General features: G+C 34.9%; 1 protein-coding gene across 1 annotated transcript in view; it reads right to left on the bottom strand.

Moving 5' to 3' along the window:
• The window catches only part of LOC124555420 (metalloendopeptidase OMA1, mitochondrial-like), a 100941-nt gene extending 95250 nt beyond the window's left edge, over window positions 1-5691 (bottom strand). The window contains exon 1 of the mRNA XM_047129325.1: window positions 5541-5691. The gene's annotated coding sequence lies outside the window, so the exon portion shown is untranslated. The remainder of the gene's footprint in view (window positions 1-5540) is intronic.
• Between the last annotated feature and the right edge of the window lie 8669 nt (window positions 5692-14360).

Here is a 14360-nt window from a genome sequence, read left to right as displayed (position 1 = left end):
ACCACCTTTCTGTAACTAGTATTACATGAGCTCCATTGTGTTTTCAGGGAGCTTTAAACTATGACACTTTGTTCTGAACACTCCAGAAGTTAATCACAGCAATTTTAATAGTATCACCTATAGGGGGTTTTCTTTTTTTTTTTTATATAGTGACACTTCAAAGCCTCTACAGCTATCATTATCTAGACTTTTTGGAATGTCATCTAATCTAAAAAAAAGTGTGCACCCCCACAAAAATCAACTATCTGGAAAGCAGTCTCTGAAGGTTTAGTGGGGACCCTATTGTTCTCAACCCTGTGACACTTGTCCAGGAAGTCACAGTCTCTGAATCAGTCTCTCCATTCCGATCAGAATCAGGCGGCCACAATGAGTTCTTGGAGCAACGCTGCAAACTGTGAGCTTCACTGAAACTCTGTGATCAAGACTGGTCTTCTCACCCTTCTCTGCCAATTGCTGGAATGATCCAAGTCTGACCTTGGAGCCCAGATAACAGGGATCATTTGTTCCAATGTGTGCCACAATCTGTAATTGGTTGCACTCTGTTCTCTGAATGGCAGTTGGAACAGGCTCTTCAACACGTTAAATGATGCTCCCAGATATTTACACTGAGTGCTCCTGGTGTTTCTTCTCATCCCTTGCCATCATTTTCCAAAGGAGTACCATTATAGACCATACATTTGAACTGCTGGTGATTAATACACCCTAACCATTTGTATTTGCCTTTTTTGGCCACAGAACACAGTAGGTTTCCCAACAAGTGAGATGAGTCTCACTGGCTCAGTTTTTATTTCAGTGGAAGACAGCACCTCAAACTTGTTGGTTAAGTTGATAGTTGTAACAAAACACCTCAGGTTTTCCCTGGGCCCTGTCTCCCCTGTAAAGGGTGCCTAGCTCTAACACTGACAAAGCACTCACAGACAACTGGCTAAGTAGTGACAGATTCCACACCTCTACTGGACAAGACAGTATCCACAGGAGAGGGTAATACTTGAGCTATCTTTGGTATCCCTAGTACAGGACTCTGGAGAACCCTCCCAAAACACCCATTTACAGCAGCTTCCAATCATTTGACAGTATTAAGACAATGTCCAACTGCTTACAAATGTCAGCTAACTCATCCCACATTCAAGAACAGCTTCACCGTGGGGCTGCATTGGAGCTGGTGCAATGTTTTACTGTTTTACAGAGCAGTAAACAAACAACTTTGAAACAAGCTTGTTGACACACTATACTATATATATATATATATATATATATATATGAGACAGCAAATTCTCAGGGCTGAAATTTTATTTGCTATCAAAAGATAATATAGTACACTGCTACAAGTTTTCTGATGTACTTGACCTCATATTTAAGTTACAAGCGACAAAATTTTGCATTTGGTTGTCACACTTTAAAAAGCTTGTAATAATAATTCTGCCTCTCTTAATTACTGTGATATTCACTCACTTTCAATACTCATAACTGGCAGCAGCAGTGGTATTACAGACAAAAATGGGAAACTTGTCTATTTACTATTATTAGAGTACAAAAACAGCTTGCTCACTAATTTCTAAGAAATGTATTGGATATGGCTGAACCCACAATGTCACTTTTGATTAGTACACAAACTGAAATATACCTTCACATTCCAAATGGTACTGTGGACTAAAATTTCTGCTAAGGTCATACCTTCAAGCTATATTTGCCCATTGTAACATTCCAATGTCTCTCCCATTGGAACTCATTTGTATGAACACTGACATATACAAAAACAAAAGTATTCATGAATATGCTAGAATCCACCAGGTTTGACCATTAATGCTATCAAACCCATTGGTGATTAGGAATCAGTCAGTTTCATGTTCTACAGATCATTTTGTACAATAAATCGCAATGTGGAAAAAGTCATTTTACATTCACATTGCAAATTAATTTGTAAATGTGGCTGCATGCTGAACATTTATTTTTTGTTAATAAAAGAAAAGAGAAAAAATAAAGATAGAAACAAAAAGAACAACATACAGATGTGAGTTAGTAATTGCTACCCACCACCTTTTACACGTTACAATAACAGAAATTTTTATACAGAGTGGAGTTGTCATGGAGAAACTTTTCAGTTTGTTTTTAAATTTAACTTTGCTGCTGCCAGACATTTTATATCTCCAGCTAAGTATTCAAACATTTTTAGCTGCAGCATTATACAGCCCTTTTTGTGCTAAACACAACCTTAATGTCGAGCAATGAATGTCATTTTTTACCTTCTGGTATTGTAATTATGTATATCACTGTTCCTTCTGAACTGCAGTGAATTATTTACAAAAAACTTCAGGAGGGAATAAATATGCTATGAAACAGTAGTCAGAATGCCCAACTCCTTAAACAGATGCCTACTACATGATCATGGGTGAGCACCATATATTTCTTACTGCATGTTTTTGAGCCATGAAGACTTTCTTTTTAAAGTTGATTTAGTCTAAAACATAATTCCATATGACATTTTTGAATGAAAATATGTCAACTTACTGATTTCTCTCTCCCTAAGATTTGCAACGATTCTAAGTGCAAATGTGGCTGAACTAAGTTGATTTAGGAGGTAGAGAATGTTCTTTTCCAAGTTTAAATTCTCATCAATATGCACACACAAAAATTTTGAAGTTCCCACCAAATTTATTATTTCCTCACCTGATGTTACATTTGTCACTGGAGTAGCACCCCTTTTTAAAATTGAGAGAGAGACCATTTGCATAAAATCAGTCAATGATACTTTTGAGAACATTGTTTACCATTCATTCTGTTTCTGTACATATACCTGGATTAATTACAATACTATTGTCATCTGTAAAAAGAACTAATTCCGCTTATTGTATATTAGATGGATGATTGTTTTTATGAGAAACAATACTGGACTTAAGACTGAGCCTTGTAGAATCTCACAAGTGATTTCTTCCCAGTTGTAATAACACAGCTCGACTATATAGGCTGGATTACTAAGTACAACTTTCTGCATTCTTTTCGATAGATATGACATCCACTGGTTGGCTATACCCTCAAATGCTTAAAACTTCAATTTATCTACAAGAATACTGTGATTCACACAGTCAAATGTTTTAGATAGGTTGACAAAATACCAACCAGCACTATTTTACTATTTAATGCACGTAAAATTTTGTGAGTGAACACTGTCATTAGAGAATCTCTTCTTAAATCCAAACAGTAATTTGCTGAGGATATTATTGTTCCTCAGGTGAGATACCTTCACAAAAATTTTTGAAAATGTCAGCAGTGAACAACTGTACAACCACCATGGTGAACCTATAAAATCTGTAAAGCCAAATGAAGTGAACGCATTAAAGATGAAAGGTAAGAGTTAACAATAAAACAAAAACGAAGCACAGAACTAACTTTATCGAAGCTGTGTCGTCACATTCATCAAAAGACATGTAAGGAAACTTACTGCTCCTGTTACCTTAGTCTATTATTCATCTCATGATTACCCTCACATGATATATCTTCCAATATGATAGACTACATTAATTTATGGAATGTCTTGTTGATGATACAGTCATTAGAGACAGATATCAAGCTTTTCAAATAAACCAGTCTGTATTTCATCTTAAACATTTCAGGGAAATTCTACAAAATCTAGATCTCAGTGACTAGACAGGGATATGAACAGTGTCTCATCCAAATGTGAGTCCAATGTCTGAAACACTGCACTATTTCATTCAATGAGTAATCTGAAATAAAACTGGTAAGACATAACAGCAGAGTCAGATTTATGACTAAGCATACATCACGTATCCACTACACCTAGTTATTGGAAGTATTACATTACACTTTGTGAATACCAATATCACGAAACCAAACTCTTTTATGGTGTATTTATTTATTCAATCACACTTATGGGTTTTAAGACACTCAATAGCATTCTTAGTAACTTAAAATATACTTTACAATGGGGGTTGACATGTTACAAAGCTTAGCTACATACAGAATAGTATCAGTCCCTGCCAATGACAGTACACATGACAAATGGAGAGAAAGGAAGATCAAAGATTCAGCGAACATTATTTCTCAATTCTGTACAATGTGGTTAATGGTTAAATGTTGAGCTGCATGCTGTTAAGTAGGTAACTTCACATACATGACAGAATACAACAGTAGAAAATACAAGTAGTTTAGAAAGAACATACAATTTTGGTATTTTGAAATGTTAAATAAATAACATCATCTTTTGAGCTATTTTCAAATTTTGATATTCAAAACTTCCAAAAATTTAAACTGTTCTAAGAAATATCTGGAGAACTGCTGGATGTAACTTCCTGCCACATTGTTTCAGGGTAGAATCTTCTGGTCATCTTCTGGTACATAATCACTCAATATCAAGCTTGGACATATGTTGAAAATAACATTCATAGTTTCCTCCAAAGCCCCCCCCCCTCCCCCCTGTCCGTATAGTTAGCTGATTATCTTCAAACCAAGTATTATGTAACTTAATAAACACTTTGTTCCGTGGTTTTAATATGCTACACTTTTCCCAAAAATAAAAACATTGTCTGGATTGAGTCATGCAAACCATTAAGGTGCCTGTATTGTAGGGCATGCCATTTAAAACGATTATAAGTAGCAGTGGTCCATGCAATGATCCTTGTGGAACATCTCATGAGTGATTCCAGACCTATGCCTTTTGGTTACAGTGCTTTCTGTTGCTGAAATTAGTTTTAATGAGGGCAAGTCAAAAATGTAAAGCTGTTCTGACACCCATATGTCAGTTTAAACACCACAGTGCTTTGCTAGGTAACATCCTATTGGAGGTGGTATGCTGTTGCCTTCGTCCTACAACTGAGACTACTTAGCCAGCCACTTATGGTGAGTGGGAGTGGAAGTTACAGATAAACATTCTAGATTGACTGGGGACCGAAAACACGAGCTTTAGATCAATAGTCTGGTTCGTTAAGACTGAGTCACATAGCCGTAATTCAATTTTACTCGGCTTAACACTGGCATCGTTGTTGATAACCAACGGGCTAAGTGGAACGAGAAGTAGAAGCAGTGGCAGTAATGTCATTTGAAAATTTTTCATAACTTCTACCTGTACCTAATACTGTCTTAACGATCCTCATTGCGCACATGTATTTATTATTGTAATTTTCGATGCAGTCATTTATCCTACATTTGATCGTGATGTACCACGTATTTAGTCTTTTCAGGTTAATGAGGGTGCTTCATCTATACTATCAATATTTACCGTATCACGAAAAGTTACTATAAACAACCCTAGTTTTTGGAGATAAATTACTACCAATTAACGTAAAATTTCGTGGCAAAGTTTCCCGACTGTTGTTTTCAGTATCAGTTCCAGCAGCTTATTTGTCAATCATTTTACAAATATTTGGACACGATGAATTACAAATGCCTCAGAGAATGTTGATAAACTCATCGATTCCACGACCAGGCGATAGAAATATACTTTACTTGGCTATTTTCCCTAATTTACACGTCAAAGAAATAGATCGACTGGAAAATTAATTAAACTTTATTATCCAACAACTTACATTTAGGACTTCCACCTATTACTACAGGGAGGAGTGACCAAATGGTAAAGCTGATTCAATTCTACATCTTAAACTTCGGTCGCCACAAAATTTCACAAAACATCATTTATTGATGTTCACTAGCAGAAAACATATTAAGACTTGCTTTGGCTCAAAGTCATTCGCTCACAGAGATATTCATTGTGACAGAGTAACTCATTCCTCAGAATACGTAATAGTGCAAGTAATCAATACCGCATTGGCAAGCAGCTTAAATATCAAGAATCAGTGTTTGCTTCGAAAAAATAATTTTTGTATTTAGACAGCTGAAGTCAAAAAATTTAAGTAGATAACGAATATTAATTAAGACTGTCTTAACAGCAGAACTACCAAACCTCAAATATTCTCAAACTGATTAACTTGAAATCCTACTTTTGTGATGTGTAAATATCGAAATAATTTGCCTAATGAACTAATAGAATACTGTATAAAAGTTTTATATAATATTGATAATTTTAAGTTATCCAGGAGGTCCGGCATTCTTATTGATTCTTCAGTACATTACAAAGAAAGACAAAATTTTAATCATTGGACTAGACTTTGTTTTGGAGTTGTTCTGTAGATGAAATGATAATTAAAAGGACACCCTAGCTGCAAGCAGGCGTTAACACACTTCATTGGGGACATGTTGAAAATGTGTGCCCTGACCGGGACTCGAACCCGGGATTTCCTGCTTACATGGCAGACGCTCTATCCATCTGAGCCTAATAGAGTATGATGGGCAAACATCTATTAGGCACACTTCGAATGTAGTGTTGTGGACATGTTGGGAATGTGGATCTCACGGGGAGTGTGCAAGGGATAAGTCCCTGCAGATGCACTATCCTCTGTGCCCGCGGTGGCTCAGATGGATAGAGCGTCTGCCATGTAAGCAGGAGATCCCAGGTTCGAGTCCCGGTCGGGGCACACATTTTCAACATGTCCCCAATGAAGTGTATCAACGCCTGCTTGCAGCGAGGGTGTCCATTTAATTATCATTTCATTTCTAGCAAAGCTGCATGGTCATTCACGGTAACTGTTCTTTCGGGAACAGATACTACCGTCATATATTGTTCTGTAGAGTTGACTGGTCTGAATACTGTGTTTATAACAATCTGTAGAATTCCTGGATACACTGTAACATAGGTGTTCGTATTTAAAGACCAATGTTTCTTGGAAAAATTCAGAAACAGGGTAATAAACTTAAAATAAAATGTGTTAGTTGAAACCAGTGTATCATCGAAATTCCGTGACTTCATTTAAAAATCTGGTTTCCAGTTAAATTTTTCTGAAGGCACTAGAAAAATCAGCAGTGCATTGGTATTATTATCTACAAATGTGACAACACAAATAAGTACTGCTCAAACCATGTATTTCAAATCATTCATCTCTGCTATTGAGTCAACAAAATCAAATAAATTATAGACTCCAGAAATGCATAAAAAAGGAATTTCAGCAAAAGTAATATGGATATTCCCAACAGTAAACTAAGTGTTGTAAGCTGACCTGTAGACCACTACAGGTCAAGCATCAGAAACTATGACAAGTTCTTAAACTGTTTCTTAACTGTATTCAATTAATCTTTTCCTACCAGAACTTGGCTAAAGAATGTAAGCAGTAAACTTAAGTGGATTACACCAGAAATAAAAATCTCTACTATCAAAAGGAAATAGCTTCACAATGAGCTAAAATCAAACAGAAATCCTGATTTTAATATCTACATTAAATGCTAAAATCTGTGTTCAGGGAATCCATGTGGTCAGTTGTTCAGTCAGATTTGGAGCCAAAGTCAAACGTTAAGCAATTTAGAAAACTGGATCTGATTATAGTAAACCCTGTTCCAGTGTCCAGTTATGAAAATGAATTATTGTTCTTAAATGTATCAAGATCAGATGCAGAATGGAAGCCTATTAAGACAAAGTAAATTTAATAATCTCGGAAAACAATCAGAACACATCATTTAAACAATTTGAAAAAAATCCCCCCCCCCCCTAAAGGATGCGGAAAATGAAATATTGTTTATAAAAATAACCTCATTCCGCAGAAATGAAATACACATATCTGTAATCAAGGGTTCCATGGTAGTGTTTCAATACTACTGTTGATTATTATAAACCAGCACATATTTTTTCCAAATCTATTGAAATATGCTGAGATAAAAACATTATTCAAAAAAGGTTCGAAAGAAGATATGTAAAATTATTCTCATTTCTCTTCTGCTAGTCTTCTCTAAAGCGTTTAGAAAGATTGCAGGAAAATATATTCCTTTTTTTTTGTTGCTGTAATTGCCACACTTTTCAAACATCAGTTTGGTTTCCAAAATGGCAAAAGCATTGTAAATGTCCTCAGAAATACGCTCCACATTAGATAAGAATAGAAAGGTCACAGGCATATTCTATGATCTGACAAAACGCATTTGATACAGTGAGCTACACCTCACTCCTACACAAACTACAGATATATGTAATCAGGGACATTGCTTCCAATGGTTCAACTCTTACTTAACAGATAGAAAATAAAGATTAGTGTAACTGTCACTTCAAATTCAAACAATTACTCCTAAAATTGGAAAACTGTTTCCCAAGGAGTGCCACAAGGTTTGATATTTGGTCGTTGTCTATTGCTCTTCAACATAAATGACCTACTGCTTGTAATTGAAGTTCATTCAGTTGTATTTGGTGACGACAGATCAGCTTTAATTGAAAATGAGGTACCTGAAATAATCCCAGAAAGTGTAAAAATATTCTAGAAAATCCTGAATCTCAATTTCAACAAAATGGACTGAAGCTAATGGTAACTAAAAGTAAAATGTTGCAACCTGAAACTAAATCGTTAGGCTAGAGTGAAATAAAAATAACTTGCCATGATCAGGACATCACAGAAGGAAATAATGTGAAGTTCGTTGGTGTAAATCTTGATGAAAATTTGAATTTGAAGGTATAGATTGACTACATAGCAAATAAATTCAAGAGCTTAGCATTTGAAATATGTATTTTGTCATGTGCCACAAACACAAACGCCAGAAAGATCGTCTACCACTGCCACTTTGAGTCAGTTATACATTGTAGCAATAATTAGGAACAATGTGTTGCAAAACAATATCAATGACCTTTCATCAGTAACATTACCAGATGCCAAGTTTGTTTTGTTAGCCGATGATACAAACATTGCAATAAATAGCAAATCAAGTGTAGTCTTAGAAAGATCAGCCAATAAAATATTTGTGGACATTAATCACTGGTTCCTAGCCAATTCTTTGTCACTAAACTTTGAAAAAACACACTACATGCAGTTCAGAACTTGTAAGGGGTGTCCCAAGACTGTATGTCTAACATACAATGACAAGAAGATAGAAGAAGTGGACAGTGTTAAATTCTTGGGATTACAGCTTGATAATAAATTCAACTGGGAGGAGCACACCACAGAACTGCTGAAGCATCTTAACAAATCTCTGTTTGCAATGCGAATTTGGTCAGACATAGGGGATATAAAAATGAAAAAGCTGGCATACTGTGCTTACTTTCATTCCATAATGTCATATGGGATTATTTTTTGGGGTAATTCATCAAGCCAAGCTAAAGTTTTCCGGGCACAAAAACGTGCAGTATGAGTTATATGCAGTGTGAACTCAAGAACATCCTGCAGAAGCCTGTTTAGGGAACTAGGGATACTAACTACTGCTTCCCAATATATTTATTCCTTAATGAAGTTTCTCATTAAAAATATATCACTTTTTCAAACCAACAGTTCAATTCATGGAATCAATACTAGAAATAAGAATAATCTTCACAAGGATTTAAAGTCACCTAGTCTTGTACAAAAAGGTGTGCATTATTCAGGAACACACATTTTCAATAACTTGCCAGCAGCCATAAAAAGCTTAACAACCAATGAAATTCAGTTTAAGAGAAGCCTAAAGGATTTATTGGTGGCCAACTCCTTCTACTCCATTGATGAATTTCTTAGTAAAACCAACTGATTTGTATGTAAGTACAACGTAACTTCTGCACAATTTCAGTGCAGTAATGTGTTCATTGAAAATTTGTGTGTGTGTGTGTGTGTGTGTGTGTGTGTGTGAGTATAATCTAACTTCTGCACCATTTCAGTGCAGTAATGTGTTCATTGTAAATAAGTATTACAGTAGTTGTATTACATGTTTATTACCTTATAAATAAATAAAAAACATTTTTATTTTAAATTCAGTGCATTAGTATTTGTAAAATGACCCTTAGTGTTCATTAAAAAATGACGATCATTCCACTTGGGATCTGTGGAATGGCACATTAGCTTATTTGTTTTAGTTGCAAATATTTGTCATGTATTGTTGTTTTTCTGACATGTTCCACATCCTGGAGGACCTCCTCACTACGGATCAATTGGAATGAAAGTAAATCTAATCTAATCTAAAACAGTGGGTATCATGTGGACCACTCCTAAAAAATTTAATAATATTATCCATTTCATTTCTTTACTTGAACGATGTGTTGATTTTCTTATACAAAAAACGAATGTGCAACTGACATTTTTCATTTCCACCACAACTACAGCACTCATCACAAAGTAAATTTTTAACCTCCGATACACTTTTTAAAGCTGTATGCCCATATGCCAGAATACATGAGGTTAAAAATTTACAGTAAAGTAAAAGGCAGTAATAAATGAGAGATGGAGCCGGTTCACTAAAAAACATTACTCTTTGCTTTCTCAGGTGAGAATGTGCCACTATTCTATTGAAGAATGCATTGAGGCCCATTTCTCTCTTTTTATTTTGTTTTATTTTACTGTGTGCTGAAAACTGTGATAAGTATTTGTGCAGCTGTATCTCCAAAATGTATATAAAATAATGTGAGCTTCTCTTCTGTGAATTTCTTCTAAAAATACATGTCTCCCATACAGAAAAATTTTTTAATTGTATGTAATAAGTTGAATAAATGACATTTCAGATTTCACCGGGGAAAAATCGATTCATCAAATAACCTAGAGTACAATGGAAATACTTTTGCTCAACATTAGGTGGCCACATAAATATTGCTTGTCCCATTGTATCCATAAATCTCAATATGGGAAATGCTAAGAGATGGATAACATCAAACATTATAAAGCAAAGGGTGGACTGCAAATGGCAAATCATGGTTCATAAGCAAAACTACAGTCAACACTGACACTTGCAAAGACAAAAAGACAACTTACAGGAGGACAATAACAGAAACTAAATCTAGTTTTTACTAAACTGGAATTTCAGTTTCCAAAAACATTTCTAGGACTGTATGGACCCACTAAAATTGGTATGGGAATGGTTTTGATAGGAAAGATAACAGTAATATAGATTTAGAGGAAGATTGGAAGGTATGTAGAAATCCAAATGATGCCAGCAATAATTTTAATGAACGTTATGATGAAGTAGAGGTAAAACACGTAAAAGATGCTAATAACTCCCAAAAATCACGAAATATGAATAATATCTCGAGTGTAGCAGAATGCAGAGATAGCAAAAATAATACATACTGTAAACCACAAAAACACATAAGGTTTTGACGGAATACCTATTTGTGTAGTAACATGATGTGGTTATTGATTAGAAAGACCTATGATTGATTTGATAGACTCAGCTATGGAAAATAGGATATTTTCTAGATGCTTCAAGTACAGTAAGATTGTGTCTCTTTATATGAATGTTGTAAGAAAAGTCCTACAAACTGTAGCCCAATTACAGTTACATTAGTCTTATCTAAAACTATGAAAAATGCCTTCAAGGAAAGATTATTATATATTATAGAGGAAAGTAAGGTTTTAGAAAAAGTAGGTCTACTGCCACACCTAACTTTGGAACTGATATTATTAGGGCGTTAGATGAGCAAAGAAAAGTCTGTGGTATTTTCCTTTACCTTTGAAAGGCATTTAATTGTATATCTCACAGCAGATTAATACAAACATTAAACTGTTACAGCATTAGAAGCAAGGCAGCAGACATCATAAAAGAATTAGTGGGACACAGAGAGCAGAGTATGGTAGTAAAGCATAAAATAAGTGACACTACTGTAAATACATGCTCCAATTATTAGCTAGGAAATTATGGTTTACCTTTAGGATCAGTTCTGGGAACCAGCCTCTTCATTCTGTATGTAAATGATACGACATCAGCAATGGGTGATGATGTAGTAATGTTTGTAATGTTTACAGATGATACTTCACTCATAGTAAAAAGTGACTCAATAGAAAAACTGGTATCAAGTACCTTTGCAAATCTGAGGGGGCTTACAAATATTTCAGTGAATACAAGTTCTTTGTAAATGCAAATAATACAACATACATATAATCACAAACAAATAAAACTACAAAGATTAACAACATTGCCTTAAAGTTGGTAATTCAGTTCTCAAAGAAGTAAGGAGTCACACGTTTTTGGGTGTTGCCATTGATAAACACTTGGAAAGGAAGCATCATATCAGCAAAGTATGCTAAAAAATAAACACTAGCATATTCTTCTTGAGAAACATGCCTGGAACAGCATATAAAGACAACAATGTAATTTTGCAATCTACTCCCATTCATCATACTGCCTTATAGTCAAGGCAAGTGCTGCACGTGTGCAGATACATACATTAGGTGAAGGTTCAGAAGAAATGTGTTGTGCATTGGAAATTTGACCCCAAGACAATCGTGCAGAAATAAGTTTAGAGAACTTAATATCATGACAGTCACTTTACTATATATATAGCAGCAACAATAATGCACACAGAAGAAAATAGTACGGCTTAGTTAAATATAGACAAGCTTGATTACAATATGTGAAGTAGGTTTCAAAACCCCTCCCTATAAACTTTCCAAAAACAGTTAGTTGCATTAAAAATTGATATAGAATAAATTGTAAACAATGATATGGCAACCAAACACACAGTAAGTCATGATACAAAAGAAATGACTTGAGTCAGACACTCCTACATCTATGGACCAGAACACAATGAAGAACTTAAAGAAGAAAATTACTGAAACTAACAACATTCTCATGAAACCTGCTAAAAGTAGTGCTTTGGTTCTCGTGGAAAAAAGTGATATGTTGAGAAAGTGAAACAAGAATTCACACCAAATTCTTACCACATTCTGACCAAAGATCCCACCAAAACCTTTAATGAAGAAATTAAGGCTTAACCAAGACCTGCAAGAGCATAGTACCTGAATATGAAGATAAGTAAGTATTTAATCAATATGAAACCAGTAGCTCCTAAACTGGACAAGGAAGGTCAACCTTTATGACCTCTTGGACCAACCCGCAACGTATCATACTACAAAATTATCAAAGAATTACATTTCTGTTTCAAAACCAAAACAAAATTTAAATCTAAATTTGGAATCGTAAATTCTGTGGACCGCATTAACAAAATTAGAAACATCCCTAGTCCACATAGTGAAAAACTAGTATTTTCTCAACTTAGCAGCTTATTTACAAACATACCAGTCAAAGAATGCCTCAATAGTTTGACAGAACTACTATACACAGCATGTGTTAACCATGTGCAAGTAGAAGACATAAGACTGGCCACTGAGATGTGTTAACAACAAAATTATTTTCAATTCGAAGGTACTCTACACATACAGCTAGCTGGCTTGCAATGGGGTCTCCACTCAATCCCCTTTTAGCAGAAATCTTGATGGACTATTTTAATAAACAGTTCCAACATACGAATCTCTCAGTATTAATATCAAATATTGGTGGAGGTATGTAGATGATGTACTGTTTGTGTGGACTGTTACCAAAAGACAGTTGAACACATACCTATAATCTAATCTCGCATCACAAAAACATACAGTTCACCATGGAGATTGATGAAAACACCATTAACTTCCTAGATTTCAATATAGATATGACTAAAAGTACACATAGTTTCAAAATTTATAGAAAATTCATAGCAATAGACATGGTAATACGCTCATGTTGACAACATCCAGCTATAGACAAAAATACTGTCTTCCATTCCATGATACATCATCTTGCATCCATACCAATATCAAATGTTATTTTCAGACAGAATAAGACGTCATTAAATGTATTGCATCTAACAGTAGCTATATCCCTGACGTAATTGATAACATTCTACATATGAAAGAAAGAAATAAAAAGTTGCCCTCTATGTATGCCCACTCTACAGCAATGGTGTATTACCACATATTTACAAAAACTATCCAACAAATTAGCCAGAACTCTCAAATCCTGCAATTATAAAACTTCATTTTATGTAAGAGGCACTAAAGCTCATATCTAATTCAAAAGCAAGGACAAAACAGATTTATCAAGTAACAGTAGTATTTATAAAATCACTTGCAGTTACTACTAAAGACTGTATATTGGTGAAACAGGCAGAATTGTACATAAATGCAGTTGGAGATCGCATAAGCCAGATTCCACCTTTGCTGAACATGAGCTGAAGGAAGGAGACAGACACCAAGTCCACACAAAAGTGCTACATATAGCCAACAAAGGAAGAAAACTAAGCCTGTTCGAAGCACTTGAGATAAACGAAAACTTGGCTCAAAATTTTCCAGCTGCATCTAAATAATCAATTACAGCTGAGTACATCCGCTCTTTTAAGTATCACATGATGCAGTCAACCAGCAACCTGTCCACAGACAGTCATAATGACACATACTGCTGCATAAAATTCAAATACAAAAGAATTTCAAATTCCATATCCTACTTACCTCACTAATTTCAACATTATAGCAACATTACTTGACTGTGTTTAACATTGTCCATTGCATAAACTATAATTTACAATGTAAAACGTGGTTGTCATACAAGATAAG

The sequence above is a fragment of the Schistocerca americana genome, chromosome X (genome assembly GCF_021461395.2).
Source record: "Schistocerca americana isolate TAMUIC-IGC-003095 chromosome X, iqSchAmer2.1, whole genome shotgun sequence".
NCBI classification, from domain to species: domain Eukaryota; kingdom Metazoa; phylum Arthropoda; class Insecta; order Orthoptera; family Acrididae; genus Schistocerca; species Schistocerca americana.
The sequence above is the reverse complement of the archived record's forward strand: the minus strand, read 5'-3'. Positions and strand labels throughout refer to the sequence as shown.